Source organism: Macaca fascicularis, chromosome 17 (assembly GCF_037993035.2).
Source record: "Macaca fascicularis isolate 582-1 chromosome 17, T2T-MFA8v1.1".
In the NCBI taxonomy this organism is placed as follows: domain Eukaryota; kingdom Metazoa; phylum Chordata; class Mammalia; order Primates; family Cercopithecidae; genus Macaca; species Macaca fascicularis.
Window position 1 is genome coordinate 60,840,475 of NC_088391.1, and position 25,276 is coordinate 60,865,750.

The 25,276-nt window shown below is 33.1% G+C and overlaps 1 protein-coding gene and 1 pseudogene across 2 annotated transcripts in view; both read right to left on the reverse strand.

Moving 5' to 3' along the window:
• The window catches only part of KLHL1 (kelch like family member 1), a 449,152-nt gene that overhangs the window by 302,477 nt on the left and 121,399 nt on the right, over positions 1–25,276 (reverse strand). The window lies entirely within an intron of this gene.
• On the reverse strand, positions 5,741–5,843 carry LOC123569930 (small nucleolar RNA U3; annotated as a pseudogene).

The window sequence follows — 25,276 nt, forward strand, 5'->3', positions numbered from 1 at the left end:
TTGATGTGTTTAATAACCTAAACTTCTGACATACTTATTATTTGTAAACATTAATATTCAAAATTGATGAGATTCTAACTTAATGATTATTATAGTAGTGATATTTTCATAATAGGCAAGAAGTCTTTGTATTAGATATCCAACAGTAAATAATATTTTATGATAAATTAACTGTACTTTTTTTAGATCATGAATAACAAGATAAAATATATGTTTATACAAATATAGCTGTACACCAAACTATCTGAAATTATTATAAAATATTTCTTATATATCATCTAAAATACCAATTTCCTTTAAAATACCTTAGTGTTTGCCGGAAATGAAACATATTTGCTCTATTTGAGTTCGCCATTCGCAACGTATCTCTGACTACAATAAAAATACTAATTAAACCCATGGTATTACTTTTGTTCTCAAATAAACCAGAATACAGTAAAAAAAGTAGTTATTTTCTTTCTAAGGCAGAACTCTTTGAGCTATGAGTATTGTTCTATACATTCTCTGATGCAATAACAAAAGAAAACTATTTTCTTCTAGCAATCACTTTGGAGAGATAAACTCAGTAGAACCTCAAAACGGATACTGAAAATTACAAATGAACTTAATATCCTTTATATTTTCAGCTATTCAATAAAAATCAGCTTTTTTCTGCTTTCCCGGTGAAGTATCACAAAAAAGAAACATTTAAGTAACTTTAATCTAGGTCAAAGGAAAGAAAAAAGGAAGTGAAAAGGAAGGGAGGGTGGATTAAAGGGAAAGAGGGAAGGAGGGACAGTGGAAGTAAAGAAGGTCGGAAGGAATGAAAGAAGGACTACTAAATAACACTTTTCCATTGTTGTACCTAATGATAACAACTGTCGTGATTTTTTACACTAAAGATTTGTTTTGATTCTCTTTGAAATGTATATGAATGACTCTTAGAGTAAAATATACAGATAAAAATAGAAACATAAATAGCTATAATAATATGGGTAATATACATATAGATATTTATACATGTATAGGTATCCTTAATACAAAAGTTTCAGAATAATGGAACTAAAATAAAATTTACTATGAAAAGATACATTAAGTAGAATAAACTGCTACTTACAAACAAGTGCAAAGACTGTGTTTTATTTCAATTTTCTTTTTTTTAAATTTATTTTTTATTTTAGTTTCAGTGGTACATGGTCAGGTTATAGAGGTGAACTTGTGACTCGAGGGTTTTGTGTACAGGTTATTTTGTCACCCAGGTACAAGCATAATACTAAATAGCATTTTTGTGTGTGTGGGGAGTGGAACCTTTCCTTCCTCCCACCCTACACCCTCAAGTTGGCCCCAGTGTCTGTTGTTCTGTTTCTGTCCATGTGTTCGCATTACTTAGCTCCTACTTATAAGTGAGACTGTGTGGTGGTGGTGTTTGGTTTTCTCTTTCTGTGTTAGTTTGCTAAGAATAATGGCCTACAGTTCCATCCATGTTCCTTCAAGGACATAATCTCTTTCTTTTTTAGGGTTGCATAGTATTTCATGGCATGTCTGTACCACATTGTCTTTAACCAGCCTATGGTCATTAGGCATTTAGGTTGCCTCCATGTCTTTGCTATTGTAAATAGTGCTGAAATAAGCATATGCATACACGTGTTTTTATGGTAGAATAATTCATATTCCTTTGGGTATGTACTCAGTAGTGGAATTGCTGGATTGAATGGGAGTTCAGTTTTTAGTTATTTGAGGCATCACCACACTGTCTTCTACAATGGATGAAGTAATTTACACTCCTCACCAGTAGAGTATAAGCATTCCCTTTCCTCTGCAACCTGGCTAGCATGTGTTATTTTTTGACTTTTTAGTAATAGCCATTTTGATTGGTGTGAGATAATATCTCATTGTGATTTTTATTAGTATTTTTCTAATGATTAGTGATGTTGAACATTTTTTCATAAGGGTATTGGCTGCAAGTATGTCTTCCTTTGAAAAGTGTCTTCATGTCTTTGTCCACTTTTTAATGGTGTCGTTTGCTTTTTGCATGTGTGTTTATGTTCCTTATAGATTGTGGATATTAGAGCTTTTGTCCTTTTGTCAGATGTATAATTTGCAAATATTTTCTCCAATTCTGTAGGTTGTTTGTTTTGTTGATAGCTTCTTTTGCTGTGCAGAGGCTGTTTAATTAGATCTCATTTGTCAGTTTTTGCTTTTGTTGAAATTGCTTTTAGCATTTTAATCATGAGAGTTTCTGTGTCCAAAATAGTATTTTCTAGGTTATCTTTCAGAATTTTTATAGCTTTATGCTTTACATTTAAGTCTTTAATCCATCTTGAGATGGTTTTTGTATATAGTGTAAGGAAGGGGCCCAGTGTCAGTTTTCTGCATGTAGCTATCCAGTTATCCCAGCACCGTTCATTGAATAGGGAGTCCTTTTCACTTTGCTTGTTTTTGTCATCTTTGTGAAAAATCATGGTTGTAGGTATGTGGCTTTATTTCATGGCTCTATTCTGTTCCATTGGTCTATATGTCTCTTTTTGTACTAGTACCATGTTGTTTTGCTTACTATAGCATTGTAGTACAGCTTGAAGTCAGGCAGCATGATTCCTCTAGTTTGTTCTTTTTGCTTAGGATAGTTTTCGGTATTCGGGCTCCTTGGTTCCACATGAACTTGACAATTAGTTTTTTTAGTTCTGTGAAGAATATCATTGGTAGTTTGATGGGAATAGCATCGAATCTATAAATTGGTTTGGACAGTATGGCTTTTTTAATAATATTGATTCTTCTTATTCAAGGATATGAAATATTCTTCCATTTGTTTATGTAATTTATGATTTCTTTGAGGAGTGTTTTGTAATTCTCATTGTAGAGATCTTTCACCACCCCGGTTAGCTGTATTTCTAGGTATTTTATTGGCAACTGTGAATGAGATAGCCTTCCTGATTTGACTCTTGGCATGGGTGCTGTTAGTGTATAGGAATGCTACTGATTTTTGTGTATTGATTTTGTATTCTGAAGCTTTGCTGAAGTTGCTTATAAGCTCAAGGAACTTTGAGACAGAGTCTATGGGTTTTTCTAGATATCGAAACATGTAATTTGCAAATGGATAGTTTGACTTCCTCACTTCCTATTTGGATGCCTTTTACTTCTTTCTCTTGACTGACTACTCAGTCAGCAGAAACCCTACAAGCTAGAGGAGGAGATTTGAGGCCTATATTCAACATTCTTAAAGAAAATAAATTCCAACTAATAATTTCATATCTGGCTAAACTAAGCTTCATAAGCAAAGGATAAATAAGATCCTTTATAGACAAGCAAATGCTGAGGGAATTTGCTACCAACAGAATTGCCTTACAAGAGCTCCTGAAAGCAGCACTAAATATGGAAAGACCATTACCAGTCACTATGAAACACACTTAAGTACACAGACAGTGACCTTATAAAGCAACTACACAGGGAAGTCTGCATAATAACCAGCTAACAACACAATGCCTGGATAAAATCCACACATATCAATACTACCCTTGAATGTAAATGGGATAAATGTTCCAATTAAAAGGCAAAGAGTGGCAAGCTGGATATAAAAGCAAGAGCCAAGGGTATGCTCTCTTGAAGAGACCCATCTCATCTGCAATGACATGCATAGTCTCAAAATAAAGGGATGAAGAATAATCTACTAAGCAAATGGAAAACAGAAAAAAAAAAAAGGAGTCCTAATCCTAATTTCAAACACAAAAGTCTTTAAACCAACAAAGCTCAAACAAGGCACAGAAGGGCATTACATAATGGTAAAGAGTTCAGTTGAACAAGAAGACCTAACAGGAGCAGTGATTCACAAAACAAGTTCATAGAGGCTTAGATTCACACATACTAATGATGGGAGACTTCAACACCCCACTGACAGTGTTAGACAGATCACTGAGGCAGAAAATGAACAAAGAGATTCAGGACCTGAACTCAACAATTGACAAAATGTACCTAATAAACATCTCCAGAACTCTCCACTCAAAGATGACAGAATATATGCTTTTTGTTGCCACATGGTACATGCTCTAAAGTCAACCATGCAATTGGACGTAAAACAACCCTCAACAAACTAAAAAAAACTGAAATCATACCAACCACTCTCTCAGACCATAGGACATTAAAATAGAAATGAAAGTCAAGAAAATTGCTCAAAGTCATACAATTACATGGATATTAAACAACATGCTTCTGAAAGATTCTTGAGTAAATTAGGAAATTAAAACAGAAATGAAGAAGTTATTTGAAAGTAATGAGAATAAAGATACAATATACTAGAATCTCTGGGACACAGCTAAGGCATTGTTAATAGGAAAATTTATAACACTAAGCACCCATATGTAAAAGTTAGAAAGATCTCAAATTAACAACGTAACATCACAACTTGGAGAACTACAAAAACAAGAGCAACCCAACCCAAAGGCTAGCAGAAGACAAGAAACAACCCAAATCAGAGCTGAATTGAAGAATATAGACACACACAAACACACACACACACATACACACACACACGAAATAAAAAGCATACAAAAGAACAGATCTAGGAGTTGGTTGGTTCTTTGAAAACAATAACAACAACAACAAATTGCTAGCTAGACTAATAAAGAACAAAAGAGAGAAGATCTAAATAAACACAATCAGAAATGACACAAGAGACATTAGTACTGACCCCAATAAATATAAATAACCATTAAAGACTACTATGAACATCTATATGCACACAAACTAGAAAAGGTAGAAAAAATGGATAAACTCCTGGACATATGCATTGACTGAATCCCTGAACAGACCAATAATGAGCTCTGAAATTGAGTCAGTAATAAATAGCCTACCAACCAAAAAAAAAAAAAAAAAAAATCCTGGGACCAGATGGATTCATAGCCAAATTCTACCAGATGTGCAAAGAGGAACATTCCTACTAAAGCTATTCCAAAAAATTTGAGGTGGAGAGAGTCCTCCTCAACTCATTCTATGAAGTCACTCAGGTGAGAGCCAGAGGTAAACATGATAGGAGAATTTATCATTATAAAGAATAAGGTCTTATATACAGATTACTTTAAATTATTTTACCCACTTCTGCACAAAATGTACTTTCCATTTTGTTAATATTAAAGCTATAGTTCTTGAAGTTGTCCTTGAGCATCAACATTACCTGTGAACTTGCTAGGAATGCAAAGTACTAGGCACCACCTCAGACCTACTGAATCAAGCCCTCTAGAAGTTTCTGTTGGATGCTCAAGTTTGAGAATCACTGACATAGAATATTAATATATGTCCTGGCCAGAAACTTTGAAATCTACTGAAACACTTCATTTTACTAAATTATTTTAAATTTATGTTATTTTATAATTTAAATATCTGTGTCATTTTTTTTCTAATAATCCATTCGGTTTAATTCACCACAAATGTATTGAGTGCCTGCTCTCAGGGCTGACATTCTAGGAATGAAAGATCGAAAGAGAAACATAAGAACTAACTGGTAAGTGCTGACATAATATAATAATTTGGGCTCTGAATCAAGAAAGGAAGCTGAACCACCTGAATTTGTACACAGATTGTGTAAATAGAAAGAGACCTGTGTGGAGAAATATGTGCCTCAGCTAGATTTAGAGTATAAGTGGATGGTTGATGTTACCACAATCTACTTTGTAGATGAGGACACCAAAACTCAAAAGACCAAAAAAAAAATCATATGAGACCATAAAACTAGAAAATAATTAGTCTGGAATTCAAGTCAATACTTCTGGATACAGATTGATCCTTTATCTTTCCTTATTTTACTTGATCATTCCAAAAGGTAAAGAAACCAGCTAATAACAAACTATAGAAATGATCCCTGAAAGTATAGTCTTAAAAAAGGATGAGTTTATATCCTTTGTAGGGACATGGATGCAGCTGGAAACCATAATTCTCAGTAAACTATAGCAAGAACAGAAAACCAAACACTGCATGTTCTCACTCATAGTTGGGAATTGAACAGTGAGAACGCTCGGACACAGGAAGGGGAACATCACACACCGGGCCCTGTCGTGGGGTAGGGGAAGTGGGGAGGGATAGAATTAGGAGATATACCTAATGCAAATGACGAGCTAATGGGTGCAGCACACCAACATGGCGCATATATACATATGTAACAAACCTGCACGTTGTGCACATGTACCCTAGAACTTAAAGTATAATAATAATAATAATAAAAATAATAAAATAAACCAGCTAAAGGAATATTATTAGTGAAAGGCTGAACCAAGAACTACATTTAGACTACCTTATTCTTATACTAAAGTTCTTCCTTTGATCCAATATGTCATTGAAAGACAACTCACAAAATACGATATAAAATGAATTACTTAAATTAGTGAAGACAGGCATATAGTCAATATGAGATAATATGTTTTTATTTTTTTACTCTCTATATACATTTGCTGCAGAGGCGAAAAAAAACACATATCTTTCTTAGAGTGTCAGTAACTCAGCTGAAATTTTAAAATAATATTGATGAGCAAATTATCTCAGAAAAAAATTAAACTGTCATTAGCAGACCTATTTTTAGTGGCAACTACCACTATTTATTTGCCTATATATACATATATACTTTTTCAATCTTATATTGAATGAATGTCATGTTGGATCCCTATTGACTTCAATAGGAATAACACTATGTTCTAGAGGCTGAGGAAGAGACCGAGAATCAATGAATGATATAGGGTTTATCGAGGGGAACTTACAAGCAAGAATAGTCCAGTGGCAGGGAGATATATAGCAGAACCACCAATGCTTGTAAACAGCATGCAGTTTACATAGCATTTTCGCTTAGCACTCTTCACCTAATAATCTCCACCTGGCAACTTTCATTTAACTCCAAAGGTAGGGCCTTCATCCCCTGTACAGCCTGCATTCCATGGGATTGGATGGGGTTCCTCATAGATAAGGAATGAATCTCCAGGTTGGTCACTCCTGGATTCTTTAGCTCAGGACTCTAGACACATGTCTGAACAATGAAGAATGAAAAAGAGGTCGGTGTATTATTTTTCCTATTCCCTTACTCATATGGCACTTTCCCTTCATATATTCCTCCAAGAGCTAGTCCGTGCAGCACAGTCACTCATGTTGCCATGCTGACTGTGAATTCCAGGTATATTATTTCTTCCCCTTCTCCCTTCAGGCCTAGAAGTAGTAATGGACTCCACCTTTCTCAACTGGATGCCTTATTATTTAATTTGTTCCCCAAATACTGCAATACCTAGGTAAATAATTTCTTCATTCATTATGTTCAATGGAAACAACCATGATGAATTTCCTCAATGTAAATGCATTTTACATTGAGGAAATGTAAATACATTTTCCGATTTGAGTGTTTGGTACTAGGGATGACCCCAAGATACTGACATCAGAATGGGAATTTGAAAGCCTAACATGTTTGAGAAATATAGAGATCACATTTATTCAAAATATCCAAAGTAGAGACATGGAATATAGAGCTGATCAAAGACAAAGATGTGGGTCATTAACTAGATGTTTTAAAAAATGCTTTAGCAATAATGGAAGTTATAAAGCATGTAGGCTGGGCTTGAGAATGTACAAAGGATCAATGAAAAGCTTCAGGCCTATGACTCCAAACTCAAGGCACAGATAAAGAACTGGGAAGCTTTTATGACCTAAAATATATTTTATCTCTAGTAGCATCAGGACAAACACATGGAAGAATCCCATCCTAAATCTAATTGTGATATACAACATAATGCCTGTTTACTACACAAGATCATAAAAGTATGCTATGAATGAGGCCTGGTTGGGTAGGAGTGGACATCTGAGACTTGGAGACAATTAGAGGGCATGATCAAAGCCAAGAAACTTGAACTTTTCCTTAAGTCTTCTTTGATTGCAGAAGCATCAACTCCCCCAATGAGGAAACTTGCCTACTCTTGAAGCAAATCTCTTCAAAATCCTCACCAGGATTTTACCAGGAGCAGATGCTTTGCAATATGATGCCTATTTTTCCTTAGGACCTGTCCTCCCATGCTTTATTCTCTCCAGGCTTCCTCCTTCTATTTAGGCCCAAAGGGAAAATCACAAGTTCTGTACTTACAAGATATATCACACATCAAATAAATTATAATATTGTGCTAATACATATGGAAAAGTACCTTGGGAATACCTATAGGAAAAGATTCAAAGGGTGTCAGATTAAGGTTGAACTGGGTGAAATGAATTGGTATGATTCTATTTACAAAGAATCCAAAGGTGAGGATCTAATTCTTTTAGGGGTTAATGTAAGCCTCTATTAATAGGAGTTCTAGAATCTGTAATGCTAATATTTCTCAGGAATAATGTAGAGGATTTTTTTTAAAACAATAGTAATATATATGGCAATTATGCAGTGAATCTATCAAGGCCAAACCATTATGACATTTTAAGACATTCACTGACAAGAAAACCTATAGTGAACTTTTAAAGCTCTCTGCTAAGCAAACTATAGACTCTGATGACAGTACTGAATTGAGCTCTTTGGTATCTGTTATCAACATTGTACCAAAGACAATGCAGACACTAGTGTCACTATAGATCCCTGCTAGTAGCCCAGTTAAGCTGGTCACCTTTTAAGGATAAAGGCAGTTTTATTGTAATACAGCTGCATTCATTTGATTATGCATTATCTATTTTTGGTTTCTTTTCACAACAACAAAGTCAAGTGATTATGACAGAGACCATATACCCCACACTCCCAAAGACTACTCTATTATTTACAATCTGGTATTTTACCCCCCAAAATTTGGTGGCTCCAGTTATGATTCTAAGGGTAGAGTGTTGATTTACGAGTGTACATACAACTCTGGAGGTAAAAAAAATTGATCATGAGGTATGAATGTGTGAAGGTATCATGTATGAAACAGTTGAGCAGTCCACTGAGTTATTACTTTGTCTATTTAATTAGAAAATATACAGATCTTTTGTGTAGAAATCTGCACTGAGTCATCATATATTATTATGCTCTCTCTGCAAGTTATTTTATTTAAATTAGTTCAGAAATTCAGAGGCTTCACTGATTGTAAGGCTGGACTCTTTAAGAAAGAATGCTGTAAAATTGCTGCAGGTCCATAATGGAAATATTTATCCATACTTTTTGCAAGCATTAGATATTGGAAAATGAAAAATACCAAAAACATTCCAGTAGTTATTAAATATGATCCCTGAATTGAAGTAAGTACCTCACAATCCTATAATGCCACAATATCCACCAGACAGAGACTAAACCTTTGAAAGCCAGGTAATAAATTGTATATTTGCTCACATCCATACCCTAGTGTGTTTCATTAGATGGACGGGCTAAACTTAGTTATTTCTTCAGTCTCAGAATACATAGTTGGAAAAGATATATTCAGAAACTGTCACAGTTCTCATATTGAGGTCTTGACTCACACAGAGTCAGGTGTATTAAGAAAAAATGTGTCAGTTGAACTATTACCAGGCACCTAACACAGTGCTACACAGAAAGCTATACTGCATTACTAAGGAATTTTCAGATATCACCATCACATTCAAAACTTGAAATAGGCCAGATGCAGTAGCTCATGCCTGTACTCCCAGCACTTTGGGAGGTCAATGCGTGTGGATCACGAGGTCAGCAGATTGAGACCATCCTGGCCAACATGGCAAAACCCCGTCTCTACTAAAAATACAAAAATTAGCCGTGCGTGGTAGCACGTCCCTATAAACCCAGCTACCCAGGAGGCTGAGGCAGGAGAATCGCTTGAACCAGGTAGTCAGAGGCTGCAGAGGTTGCAGTGAGCCAAGATCGTACCACTGCACTTCAGCATGGTGATAGAGCGAGACTCCGTTTTAAAAAAAAATAAAAATAAAAAATAGAAAAAATTGAAATATTAAAGAGTAGAGATTCCATTATATTACAAATTAATTTATCTGGAAGATAAAAATGCCAGATGGATTTCAGACAATAACTAGATTATCACTAATATAATCAGGCAATGAAGATAATTGAAGCTGATACTCCAGATGTGATATTTTTACATCAGAAAATCCACATATCCCATGAAACTTAGTATGAAGCTGTCAACTTCCCATAACACTTTGTAAAAAAAGCAACATTATTAGGGAAATACAAACTTGTTTCTGTTCTGCTAAAGGGGAGAAAATCTTCACTTCAATGTTTTGCTACAGAAGAATCACAACTCTCCTTTTCCATATACTTAGGAAGAACTTTAATTACCTTGATAATGCATATACCAACACACTTTTCCATATGTGATATTGTGATTATTAAATGTAGAGGGCAAAAAACAGCCAGTATGCTAGATGTCTTCATTGTCAGAGGGTAGGAGATAAATCTTACAAACTTTAAGTGGCCTGTGACATTAGTGAAAATAAGTATATAAGTTTGACTGTGTTAAGAAATTGCCTTTATGAAAAGTCCTTATTTTATTCTTTTTTTTTTTTTTTTTTTTTTGGCTGGCACAAAGACTCATGTCTGTAATCCCAGCACTTTGGAAGGCAAAGGTAGGTGGATCACCTGAGGTCAGGTGTTCGAGACCAACCTGGTCAACATGGTGAAACCCCGTCTCTACTAAAAGTACAAAAATTAGCTGGATGTGGTGGCGCATGTCTGTAGTCCCAGCTACTCTGGAGGCTGAGGCATGAGAATCACTTGAAACTGGTAGGCAGAGGTTACAGTGAGCCAATATCAAGCCGCTGCACTCCAGCCTGGGCTACAGAGTGAGACTCTGTCTCAAAAATAAATGAATAAATAATACAATTAATTTTTATTTTATTCAATTTTTTTTCTTTTTTATTTTTAATTAATCAGTTAATATTTTGGTAAACATATTCAAGGTAAGATATATCTTTCATCAAATTTTTGAATGTACAGTGCAGTATTTGGTAACTATAGGTACGATGTTGCACAGCAGATGTCTAGAACATGTTCACCTTGCATAACTAAATACTTACGTCCATTAAACAGTTACTTCTCGTTTTTCTCTCCCTTCTGGCCACTGGAAGTCACCACTTTACTCTCTGTTTCTATTAATATAAATAATATTATTTATATTACATAAACACATAATATAAATAATATTTATATTATATAAACACATCACATATTATATAAACGTATTTATATTGTATTAATATAAATATATAAATGTATAACATAATATAAAATATAATAATATATAATTTCTTTTATACACATATCGCACATTCTTTATATATATATATATATATATATATATCACATATTCTTTATTTATTATTCTGTCAATAAACATTTAGGTTGTTTCCATATCTTGACTACTGAAGAAAATACTGCAATATACATAGGAGTGCATATGTCTCTTTAAGATCCTGATTTCCGTTCTTTCGGATATATACACAGAAGTGGAATCACTGAATTACATGATAGCTCTACTTTAATGTTGTGAAGAACTGCAATACTGTTTTCTATGGTGATTGCACAGTTTTACAGTAAGAAAAAGGCATACGTTTTGATAGGTCCTTTTATTGAAGACATTGCCTGTCAAATGTAAGTGTTCTCCATCTACCAATTTACCGATAAACTCATTGGTCTACTTGTTTTGCCTCAGGTCCAAAGCAAGAGAAGCCTCTGCTTTAGGTCTGAGGTTTTGGACACGGTGTTCTGCTACTTTGGCTTTAGGAGGCAGAAGATCAAATAGTAGTAGAAATATTAATGACTAAAAGGAATGATCCATTGATTCTCTAGCTAGCCCAATTGAAGATTTAGAGCCCAGAAAGCCAATGTATGGAAGCACAATTATACTTTAACTTCCAATAAACATTCTCCATCTGAGAGTCATCTCCTAAGAGAGAATGGGGACTAGGAATCAACTGTGAACCCATTAACTGACTATGCCTCTCAAAAATCATAAAATAAATTATGTACATCAGCATTCCATCGTTACATACAAATGGTATATCTGAAAAAGAGTGAACAGGTCTAGAAGTACATCACATGGAAATGTTACTTAATCCCCTTGGTACTTATTTTTGCTGTTGCATCACTTCTACCTCAATCAATAAACTAGTACCTTAATTAGTTTGCTATTAATAGTAATGGATGACTATAGACTTATCCACTTTAAACAACTAATTTCTGTAGGCCAGTAGTTCGGAAATCGGTTCTCTGATGGCTTGGGTTCTCTGATCATAGTCTCAGAAGGCTGCAATAAAGTTGTTGGCCAGACTACATTCTAGTCTGAAGGCTCGTGAAACAATATGCACCCAAGCACATCCATTTTTTGGAAAAGTCATTTTTGTGTGTCTCTAGAACTGAGGACTCTGGCTTCTTCGTGGCTTTCATTTGGAGGATGCTTTGACTTCCCACATGATGTCTTCAGGTCTTGGATGACACTCTCACCCACACTTCTAGAGTTCCTAGAGGTCACTGACACTTCTTTTCTACATAGACTTCCTCAACATGGCTGTTTTCTCCATCAAGTAAGCACAGAGGATCTCTAGAGTGAGTGAGTCTAATAATAAGATGTATTATGTACATGTATTATGTAATGTAACATATGTATTATGTAGCATATGTATATGTATTATGTACATGTATTATATAATGTAACATAATCACAGAATTCTCATTGTAACATCTTTGTCATGTTATAGGGGTTAGAATCATGTCTCAGGTCCTGCCCATACTTAAGGAGAGGGCTTAGATGAGATCATGATTACAAAACAAAGATCAACGGTGGTCACCTGAGTCTATGTCCTCATTAAAAGATCCCAATGACTTATTGAAAGGTAAAATCATAGATCTGCTTTATGCTTGGGCCTGGTATCAGCATTCCCTCTCATTGTTATAATACAAATATTTTTTGCTTAAAATTATAAAAACTTTGAGCTTGAAAGGTTTAACAGTCCTAATTTCAAGTATAAATTTTCCCTTCTGCATCTTGGGCTCCCCAGGCCACTGAATCAATAGGTGAGTAAGAGATTGGGATGGTTAAACCCAGTAACTAAGGAAAAATCAGGTTGTTTGTAAGATGTAGCTAAGGAAGATTCTGTCTGGAAACCAGGAGACTGACTGGGATGGCACCTAGCAATCCTATATCCAGTAAAGAAAGACTTGGCTCACCCTAGTAGATAAGTATCTCTGACAAAATATGGTATTGTCAGAGGACAAGATGTATATGGAATGTATGGTTGTCTAAAAAGGTTAGGATTATTAACCCAGGTCGCTGACCAGACATGAAATTTACCTTCTTTCACTTTCCTTGTATGGCTACTAATATAGTCGGGATGTTTGTCACCTCCAAATCTCATTTTAAACTTTGATCTCCTGTGTTGGAGGTGGGGCTGGTGAGAGGTATTTGGGTCATGGGGACACATTCCTCATGAACGGCTTGCTGCCATCCTTACAATAATGTGTGAGTTCTGGGTCTGCTAGTTCCCATGAGATCTGATTGTTTAAAACAGCCTGGCACCTCTTTCTCTGTCTCCTGCTTCCTCTGTTGCCATGTGACAGGCTGGCTCCACTTGCCTTCCACCAAGAGATGAAATTACAAAAGGGGGAAAACATTCATGAGGCAAATTGTAACAAAATAAAGACATGATGGAACCACTAATTTTAGACACAAATAACTTATGGTAAGAACCATTAATAAATACAAAAAAGAGTAGCTCATATTTATCAAAAAGTCTGTCAGGAAGAAATTGTGAAAATGAAAGTAGCTAAAATATTTTTAAATTTAAATCCTCCAAATTGCTAGAAGTATAAAAACATTAAGAAAAATCCACAAGTTTCTTCCCAAAGCTAATACAACAAGAAAAAAAGCGTATATACATTAGTTATATAATATCAATAGTAAGCATGATTTACTAAATATAGAGAGACCTATTGCATATCATAGTTTGATTGATCTTTTCACACATATTTTAAATATTAATACAAGTATTAATTGTATTAATGCAAGTATTAATGCAATTACATAAAGAACAAGTGACATGAAATACATTCTCTGACCACAAAGCAAAATCACCGGAAATTAAGAATATATAGCTAACATATTTGTCTAATAAGAAGTTCTAAAAATATAATTTAAATAATTACTGAACCTAGAAGGAGTCACAGATGACAATAAAATTTACCAATAACAGCATTAGATTTAAAGTGACTATAAAATACAGCTAAAATGTTACATTAAATGAAGTATACAGCCTTATATATGTTTATTCAAAAAAGAAAAGTAAATATTAACAAATTTTAAGTTCCAAAATCAAATAAAAAAGAATTCAGAATAATAAGATTAAATAAAAAAAAATTAGTAAAGATAAACTGTAACTTACCGAAACAAAGGAAAATGAACAAAAATCAATGCCAGTATATTAATAAGATCAATGATGACAGGAAAGTAATTGGCAAATACAATTCAGAAAATACAGATAAGATAGAAATAAAAGATATTAGAGACAAAAAGTAAAGAAATGGTATATGTATTTAATGATTTATTGTATAAATAATTATAAGTAGTATTTATTTGTTGTTTAGTCATTTATTTTAGAGATACTATTGTTACAGGAATCAGATGAATTTCATTGTTTTCTGAAATGACAGATTTTCTAAGAAAATATGAAACAGGAAATATTTAGGAAATAGAAATAAACTGAGAATAATTGAAAACAAAAATTTATTCAAACATTTACCTTACAAAAAATAACAATTTGAAATTATTTAACTTAGGAATTCTGCAAACATTTAAAAACCATAGATGTCATATATTATATGAATTATCCTCATTAAATAAAATATATGAAAATATTTCCACCTCATTATGAGCCTAGTATAATTCAATTTCAACAACAAAAGACAAAAATGAGAGAAGGAAAGTATAAGCTAAATCGCACATATAAAATGGATTATACAACTTGTACTTAAAAAGAATACGTTATTCCAAATATGATTTATCTCAGGTTTGCAAGAGCATTTAAACACTGGGATATCTATCTATCTGTCTATCTATCTATCTATCTATCTATCTATCTATCTATCTATCTATCTATCTTTCTTTCTTTCTATCTATCTATCTATCTATCTATCTATCTATCTATCTATCTATCTATCTATCATCTTTCTATCTATCTTAAATAGATCACATTAGTGTATTTTAAAATGTATATCATAAAACTCTGTCAGTAGACCATGAAATCGAAAATTATTTGATAAAAATGTAGTATTCATTAAATTTACTTGACTAATATTGTCTATCAGAAACTAGAGAAAACATACTTAATTAAGTCTTAATATCTAATTTACAACTAAAGTTAGCAACAGGAAATATGTGTGGTATCTGAGAAAAGTAACAGGCAGAAACAGCAGAATTATAGAAAATCAAAACAGTAAGTTAAAAATAATAAGTTTTTTAAACCAACGCTATGTAAATATATCTGACAACTTGGTTGATAAAAAGAATTTTAGAGAATAATGCAATTTGATAACAATAACTGTAGAAAGACAATCAACATGTAGATAAAAAGAAGTTTTTCAAAAAATTTATCAGAAGTTTCTGGTCTAGATAATGTTAAGAAGAACCCAACATATTCATAAATTAAATGGTAAACATAATTTATAATATAAAATATTACTCAAATACTAACAAATACATAAAATTTGTGCTGAGAATAAACCTAGTAGAAAACATGTAAAACCTGTGTTTAAATACACACGCCCAATCAAAAGAGAAAAACTGAATATAAACAGAGCTACTTTATTTTCTCAAATGACAAAGTTTGATATTATACTGATATCAATTCCAAAATTCCAGCACACCTTATTATAAAGTTGAACTGCTTTTCATGTTTATCTAAAATTTGCTAAGACAATTTTTAAAAAGCAGAATAAAGGGATAGAACATAAGTCGATATTAAAAATACTGTGATAGTGAAACAAATCAGGAGAAATGGAGAGAAGAGTGATTGAAATACATACCTAAGGGAATCTAATCACAGCTGACTGTTCCAGTCAGAGATAGGTTCTAGTCACAGCAAAAGAGCGGTTCCAGACTTGCCCTCCGACTATAAACAAGTATACAATTGGACCAAACCCTTGAGGTAACTGTTTTCAGATGTTTCATCATGGACAATGAACTGCAATCTCTTTTGGAAGGAAAACAGAGAAGACAAGCTGCACTGTAGCTCCTGTGTGGAAGCAACATCCCACCTGTGGCATAGGGAGATGGTGACTAAGCAGAGACTTAGGTCCTGTTAAGCTAGGATGCAAACGTTGGAGTTGGGGTTGTTAAAGCAACAACACTTATGGAACAGTGTGCTGGAAAGGAAAAGCCTATCCAGAGGTCCAGGTGGGAATTATGGTGTCTAGAACTATGTGGGATGATTCACTGAAGGTCCTTGGCCAAGATTTGGGATGCCCATGTATAGGCTAAGACTTTATGAAGCATATTAGAGAGTGGTTGTTACTGAGCTAAGAGTGGAGAGTCTTGTGGCCACATGGATTTGGGAAACATTGACTTTATAATTTTGGTTCAGCCAGAGTGGAAAACCTTATAAGATCTGGCATTCTACTGAGACCAGAAAGACCATATCTTAGAAGAACTAGAAAATAAAGTAAGAGCTAATCGATGTCTACATTAACAGAGCCTAAAATCAATCTTTGATGATATTAAAGCAGCCTGTTAGTAAAATAACTGGTTCTGCTTGACGGTACAAAATTCAGCACTCTTTAGAAGAGATCAACATACTCCTTATGGATTACTCCACCTGTACTCCTTAATACATAAAATCAATGTTTATAATGTACTTAAAGTTACCACACATGCGAAGAAGAAGAAAATATGACAATTTATTAAGTATAGAAAAAGATGCAAAAATGCCCCACATGTTTGAACAACTGACAAGGTCTTTAAAGAATTATTAATGTGTTCAATAGTTTAGAGATAATTAGGATCTTAATATATGACTAGATTAGGAAAATAAAATCTATTGGATTGGTTGGAGTTAGCAGAAGTTAGGGTCAGGAAAAAATAAAAAGGGAGAAATTTTTTTTTTAAATGAACGGAGCCTCAAAAACATATTAGAAAATATCCAGGGATATACAATATTGTCATTGTAGTCCCAGGAGGCAAGGGAGAAAACATTTAAATAAACAATAATAATAAAAGTTCTGAAATTTAATTTATGCTTTAATCTACAAATCCCAAAATCTCAGTGTACCCCAGTCAGGATATATATAACATAAACCTCAATTAGGCACATCATATCAATGACAAAAGCATAGGTTGTTCAAGAAGTGATCTTAACATGACTTGCTTTACATTAAAATAACTTGAATCACTATTTGATGTCATAAACTTCAAATATGTTAACGTGCTAAGCATAAAAAAGGGAAACTATTAACAAGTAGAAGAAAAATCAGTGTGAGAGTGGGCATACTTTTACATGATCTGGTTGAAACACATTCTTAAGCAAGTTACAAATTCCAGATGTCCAAAAGCAAAAATAACAACATAAATATTTTCATTAATTTTATTAGGGAAAATGAAATACATTTAAATACTATCTACATACTTGGAGAATATACTGAACTTGTAGATATGCAAAGAAATAATACCCAGATTTTACAAAGCACTTTTTTAAAAAGCAACAATTAAAAGACTAATAGAAAAGTGAACAAAATATATTTTCATTTAATTCAAAAGAGTAAAAAGGAAAACAAAAATGTGAAAATATGTTCAAACTTAAATAACAATTATAAGCATACAAACTACAAATAAATCTTTTCTCCATAATATTGCAAATATTTTAAAGATTGATGATCAAATCATATTCAAGCTTTTCCTTGAAACATGATAAAAACTTTGATGAATAAGAGAATTAATTAAACTTCAAGGGAAAATACAAAAGAGTCAGAAAAAAGTGGATACTTTTTTCACATAAGAAGAAGCAATCAGATGCCTGATTCCTATAGAGATGTGTGGAGTTTAGAGGAGAAAAGTATTTTCAATGACATGTTAAATAAATTAAATCGATCTTTTAAGCTGAATCAAAATGAGATGTGCATCATGGACTATTTGTGTCATGAGATCAAACTAGAGAGCGAGAATCCATGTGTAAAATGCTATGTTCACTGCCTCCCTTTAGAGATTCTTGTTACGCTTGAAACAACAAAGGATATAAAAGAAATACAATGAGTTTAATTGTGTTTAGCTTCATTCTACCAAATGCATTTATCATTGAAATAATATTTAATCTTTATTATATTTGTTTATTTTTCAGGGAACAGGATGGCACAAAGGATAACCCCTATTAATATTTCATGAAATTTTGCACTACATAACACATGGAAAATAGCTGTTTTAAGCATTTAATCATTAAAAAGTAAATGAATGAGATAATTAAGAGTAAGGAATATAAGCAGAAGAGATCGTAGACAGGGCGACGTATTAGGAGACTATTATAGTAAACAAGGGAAGAGATGATGAAGACCTGGATCACCTCAAATTTAACATACGGACACTGTTAAGAGAATGTACAAGAGGAGATATAACAAGGATAAAAATCTACAAAAGCTGAAGTTCAATGTATATTTGTATGAACTCATCTTCAGTTGTTAAATCATACACAATACCTCTTAGACATGGTTACTAGTTTATTCATACTGGGTACAACTTTTATCTGAGGCCTATCTTTAAGGTCAACTAATGGCTGATAGGTGATATGTATGAGAAGTTTTTAACTGATACTCTGAACAGAAATTTATTTTCTAATGATTGGTGAATATAAATGGAAGGTCAGTCCTGAAAAGTTGGAAATAGAGCTAAAGTTGAGGATGGGGAAGCTACCAACTGCTGTGTTACATTAGAAATTTAGAAAAAAGTAGGACCTCAAATAAATAAAGACCCCCATGACACATGACAACAAGAAAGAGGAACATAAAAACATTTCACTAATAATCTATTTAGCAACTCATGAAATGCTAAGCGTCCAAGAGCATGTTGCTTTTAGCTATGTCCTGACCCATTCTATGGTCATGGAAACTGTCTTAGAAGGTTATAGCTTGATCCCATAGCAATTGCAATCTAATTGGAAGATACCACAATTACTAGTTTTATCTTGCCATCCCCTTTAAGTAGTCCATGTTTTCTTTTTCTGTATTATACTCTTTGATGATTATTTAATGTAATTAACAAATGCAATATTATCAGTATATTCCTGCATCACATTTAAATAGGTACAAGGACTTTACATGACTTTACATGACATATTTTAAAGCTGTATGATAATTCTTAAAGGCAAACCATTTCTGCATTAAAAATACCTTGGTTAAAATGTTGTGATTGTTTTTACATTTTTATTCCACCCAAATAAATTTATTATGTAAAATTGAATGCCATTCTGGGGTTAAATAAATCAAAATTACTGTATGAATTAAAATACTAGTTGAAAACCATGAAATTTGAATTATTTTGAAAATTATATTTATAATTATAATTAATACATTTTAATATTTTATAGACGACTATGTATTTATGTTTACATCTATTACCTATCTACAAATATTACAAGTAATTTTAATTAAGAAAGTAAAGCCAGTTAATGCAATGTCATACTTATAAAGTGAGTCCCAGTTTTGTAGGATTTTATGTTTTTAGAATACAGGTTTTTGTATTGCAAAATGATAACACACACACAAATAAAATAGTAAAGATTACTTATAAAGCAAGTATATACATATACACACATTATAAATATCTCAATTTAAATTATGTGGTTACTAAACAGAGCAAATAAACATTTATATCTAAAATAAACAACTAAAATAATTTAGTAAATTCAGAAGACTAAATTTTGAGAAAAACTTCCATGAGCAATACTTAAAAAAATGCAAATATTTATCTTACCAAATTACATTTATTAAGATTAATATATCCCTGCTGTGCAAAATAGTCCAGGAAAACAATTCATTTTCTATCAAGCTTGTCCAACCTACAGTCTGCAAGCCACATGCAGCTCAAGACAGCTTAGAACGTGGCCCAACACAAATTTATGCAAACTTTCTTAAAATATTATGAGATTTTTTTTTTGCAATTTTTTAAAGCTCATCAGCTATCATTAGTGTTTGTGTATTTTATGAGTGTCTCAACACAATTACTCTTCTTCCAATGAGGTCCAGGGTGGCCAAAAGATTAGACTTCCTTATTTTAGATATATGTTAATGTATGTAGTATTAATCATATGTACAAGATAAACACTGCTTGTTTTAGTAATTAGAAACAAACGTATTGCTTATTTCACTTTGATTAAAATATCTTATATTTTAAATGAAACAAATGCCCAAGTATAGCAGAGAAAAATATCAAAACAAGAATAATTAAAGACATCGTTTTATTTGTATCAAAATATACTCTCAAGCTGTTCCCATTAAATCAATATTGTCATATATTAGTAAAAATAACGAAAATCACTGTTGTAAGAACTCTTATGAGAACTACTCTCTTCATCAAATTTTGAAGTGTTCATTATATTGACTATAGGACTATGTTGTACTGCAGATCTCTAGAACATTTTCATCTTACATACCTAAAACTTTACTTCTATTTAGCAATGATACACCATTTTTCTTCTTTCCCTCAGCCACTGGCAACCACCATTTCATTCTTTGGTATTATGAGTTTGACTATTTTAATTCATCATATAAATGGTTTTATGTAGTATTTGTCCCTCTTTGTCCTGCTTATTTCACTTAGAATAATGTCCTGCAGGTTCATCTATAGTGTTGCAAATGACAAGAATTTCCGTCTTTATTTTTAAGGCTGAATAATATTCTGTTGTACACATATACAACATTTTCTTTGTCTATTTGCCTATAGATGGACATTTGGGTTAATCTCATAGCTTGGCTATTGTGAATATGCTGTAAGAAACATGGGAATGCATATGCCTTTCTAAGATCGTGGCTTCAGTTCTTTTAGATATACCCAGAAGTGTGACTGCTGAATTATATGGTAGTTTTATTTATAACTTTTTGAAAAAACATTCTTAGTATTTCCCATAGTACATCAACCATATTACATTGCCATCAAGAGTGTACAAGTGTTTCTATTTCTCCACAGTGTCACCAGCACTTATCTTTCCATTTTATAATAGTGTTACTAACAAGTGGAAGTAATATTTCATTGTGGTTTTTATTTGCATTTCCTTCATGATTAGTGATGTTGGGCACCATTCTATATATCTGTTGGGCATTTATATGTGTTATTTGGAGAAAAAGCAATTCAAATCCATTGCCCATTTGTAATCAGGTTATTCATTGATTCTTCGCTATTTAACTGTAAAAGTTTCATATTTATTTTGGATGTTACCCCTTATTAGATAAATGGTTTATAGCCATCCTCTTGCAATCTGTAGTTTATCTATTCCCTCTTTTGATTGTTTTCTTTGCTCTACAGAATATTTTTAGTTTTATATAATTTCATTTATTTTTGATTTTGTTGCTTGTTGTTGTGGGGTCATATTCATGATATCATTACAAAGACCAATATCAATAAGATTTTCCTGTATGTTTTCTTATAAAACCTGCAGCCTCAGGTTTTACATTTAAATCTAATCACTTTTGAGATGATTTTTGTATGTGGTATAAGATAAAGGTTTAGCTTCATTCTTTTGCATGTGAATATCGGATTTTTCAAACATTTGTTGCAGATACTACTTTTTCTCTATTGTGTATTCTTGTTACCCTTCTCAAAGGCAACTTCACTACAAATGCATGGAATTATTTCTGGGACATTTATTTTTATTTTTATTTTTTCCAGTACCATGTTGTTTTGATTACTATGGCTTTGTAGCATATTTTGAAGTCAGATACTGTGATCCCCCCTGTTGTGTTTCTTTTTCCTTAAGATTGCTTTGTCTGTTTGGGGTATTTTGTGTTTCCATATTTATTTAGAATTTCTTTTCCTATGTATGTAAAAAATGCCATTGGGATATTGTTGGGTATAACATCGAATCTATGGATTGTTTTCAGTAACATAGATATTTTAACAATAGTAATTATTCTAATTCATGAAAATGGGATAAAGATATCTTTCCATTTGTTTGTGTCTTCTTAATATTTTCATTAATGTTTTGTAGTTTTTATTGTAAAAATCTTTACAATTCTTAATTGTATTTTTTGTACAAGTCTCAAGAATCTTTACAATTCTTAAGTGTATTTTTAAGTGTGTTATTCCTTTTGATGATATAAATGGGATTGTTGTCTGGATTTCGTTTTGGAGAGTTCTTTATTAGTTTATAAAAATATAACTAATTTTCGTATGTTAATTTTTTATCATGTATCTTTACTGGATTTGTTTATTAGTTCTAAGAGTTTGTTTGATGGAGTCTTTAGGGCTTTCTGTGTATGCGATCATGTCATTTTCAAATACAGACAATTTTACTTCACCTTTCCAATCAGTTTGGACTCCCTCCTCCTCCTCCTCCTCTTTTTTATTTCCTCCTCCTCATTCTCCTTCTTATTCTTCTTCCTCCCCTCCCTGTCCCCCTCCCTCTCCCTGCTTCCCATTCTCCTTCTTCTTTTCTTCATCTCCTTTATTTCTTTTTCTTTTTTTTATTTTTGCTATTTTTTCTGGCTAGGATTTTCAGTCCTATGTTGAATATTATTCTGGCTAGGATTTTCAATCCTATGTTGAATAGAAGAACTTAGAGTGGCAAACTCAACTTATTCCTTATTTAAGAGGAAAAGCTTTCAGTTTGTCACTGTTTAGTTTGATGTTAGCTGTGGACTTGGGACATTAATTATGTTGAGGTATATCCTTCCTATGCCTCATTTGTTGGGTTGATTTTTTTTTTTTGAAATGCTTTTCCTATACAGTTGTGGTGATCATATGAATTTTATCCTTTGTTCTATTAATGTGGTGTACCATTGAACAATTTTTCTATTCCTGTGATAAACCCTGCTTGATCAAGGTGAATGATCCTTTTATTCTGTTATTGAATTTGGTTTGCTAGTAATTAGTTGAGGATTTTTGCATCTTTATTCGGGAATATTGGTCTGTAATTTTTCTTTCTTGTATTGTCTTTGCCTGGCTTTGGCTTTAGGTCTTGCCTTACACAATATGTTTGAAAGTATTCCCCCTCAAGTTTTTTTTTTTTTTTTTCAAAGAATCTGAGAAGGATTGATATTAGTTATTTGTTAAATGTTTGGTAGACTCAACCAGTGAAGATATTTGTCCTGGGGCTTTCATTGTTGGGGGGGGTTGTTCATCAGATATTTTATAAGATGCTCCTTACTGGAAATTGGTTGAATGTTTCTCTCATGGACGTGTTGAGGTTATTACCAGTTTTAAGAAGAAAGACTCCAAAGGCAAAGACACATGGCAAAGGTACATACTAACAGCACTAGGTTACTATTGACATCAACCTGGATCACCTGGCTGAAGTGTTATTTTTCAGGTTTATTCACTGTAAAATTTCTTTTTATTCCTCCTTGATGAATTAGTTTTATTTTTGGTTGGCAACTGTGCTTATTTTCACAAGTCCAGGTAGATACCTGATCATTTTCCTATACACATATACAATGATCATTTTCACATACACAGAGTATTTCTCTCCTCTGACTGGGGAAAGGGATAAAGTGTGGCAAGACTATAAGCTTTATTATTCCTTTAGCTTAACTGTTATCTGTAAGTGGATCACTTCATCATTATTTAGCATTTAAGGATAGAACAATATTTTCTGTCATTGATGGGTGAAAAAGGAGCTATTCTATTTGTATTCTTGTTAGCACTTTTTGAGTAGCCCAAACAAAACACTCTTGTATAAAAACCATTTTAGGAGGATATAGAAGCTTCACAGCTCTTCACTCAAAATTTAGTTTAATAAAAACAAATATTTTTTTTTAAATGGAAAAGATTGTAAAGATTTTTGAATAGCTGGACTTCTAGTTAGTCAACAAGTTGTGATAGATTTTTTTTTTTTTTTTTTTTAATGATCTTATCCATGAGGAATACCTCATGGAAAGCTTACGGGGATATAGTAATACCACTATCTAACCAAAGCAATTTGCCTTCTCTAGCCAATTGCTAGAGCAGCATTTTTTTAAAATTTATTTATTATTATTATACTTTAAGTTGTAGGGTACATGTGCATAACGTGCAGGTTTGTTACATATGTATACTTGTGCCATGTTGCTGTGCTGCACCCATCAACGCGTCATTTACATCAGGTATAACTCCCAATGCAATCCCTCCCCCCTTTCCCCTCCCCATGATAGGCCCTGGTGTGTGATGTTCCCCTTCCTGAGTCCAAGTGATCTCATTGTTCAGTTCCCACCTATGAGTGAGAACATGCGGTGTTTGGTTTTCTGTTCTTGTGATAGTTTGCTAAGAATGATGGATTCCAGCTGCATCCAAGTCCCTAAAAAGGACTCAAACTCATCCTTTTTTATGGCTGCATAGTATTCCATGGTGTATATGTACCACATTTTCTTAATCCAATCTGTCACTGATGGACATTTGGGTTGATTCCAAGTCTTTGCTATTGTGAATAGTGCTGCAAGAAACATACATGTGCATGTGTCTTTATAGCAGCATAATTTATAATCCTTTGGGTATATACCCAGTAATGGGATGGCTGGGTCATATGGTACTTCTAGTTCTAGATCCTTGAGGAATCGCCATACTGTTTTCCATAATGGTTGAACTAGTTTACAATCCCACCAACAGTGTAAAAGTGTTCCTATTTCTCCACATCCTCTCCAGCACCTGTTGTTTCCTGACTTTTTAATGATTGCCATTCTAACTGGTGTGAGATGGTATCTCATTGTGGTTTTGATTTGCATTTCTCTGATGGCCAGTGATGATGAGCATTTTTTCATGTGTCTGTTGGCTGTATGCATGTCTTCTTTTGAGAAATGTCTGTTCATATCCTTTGCCCACTTTTTGATGGGGTTGTTTGTTTTTTTCTTGTAAATTTGTTTGAGTTCTTTGTAGGTTCTGGATATTAGCCCTTTGTCAGATGAGTAGATTGCAAAAATTTTCTCCCATTCTGTAGGTTGCCTGTTCACTCTAATGGTAGTTTCTTTTGCTGTGCAGAAGCTCTTTAGTTTAATGAGATCCCATTTGTCAATTTTGGCTTTTGCTGCCGTTGCTTTTGGTGTTTTAGACATGAAGTCTTTGCCCATGCCTATGTCCTGAATGGTACTACCTAGGTTTTCCTCTAGGATTTTTATGGTATTAGGTCTAACATTTAAGTCTCTAATCCATCTTGAATTAATTTTCGTATAAGGAGTAAGGAAAGG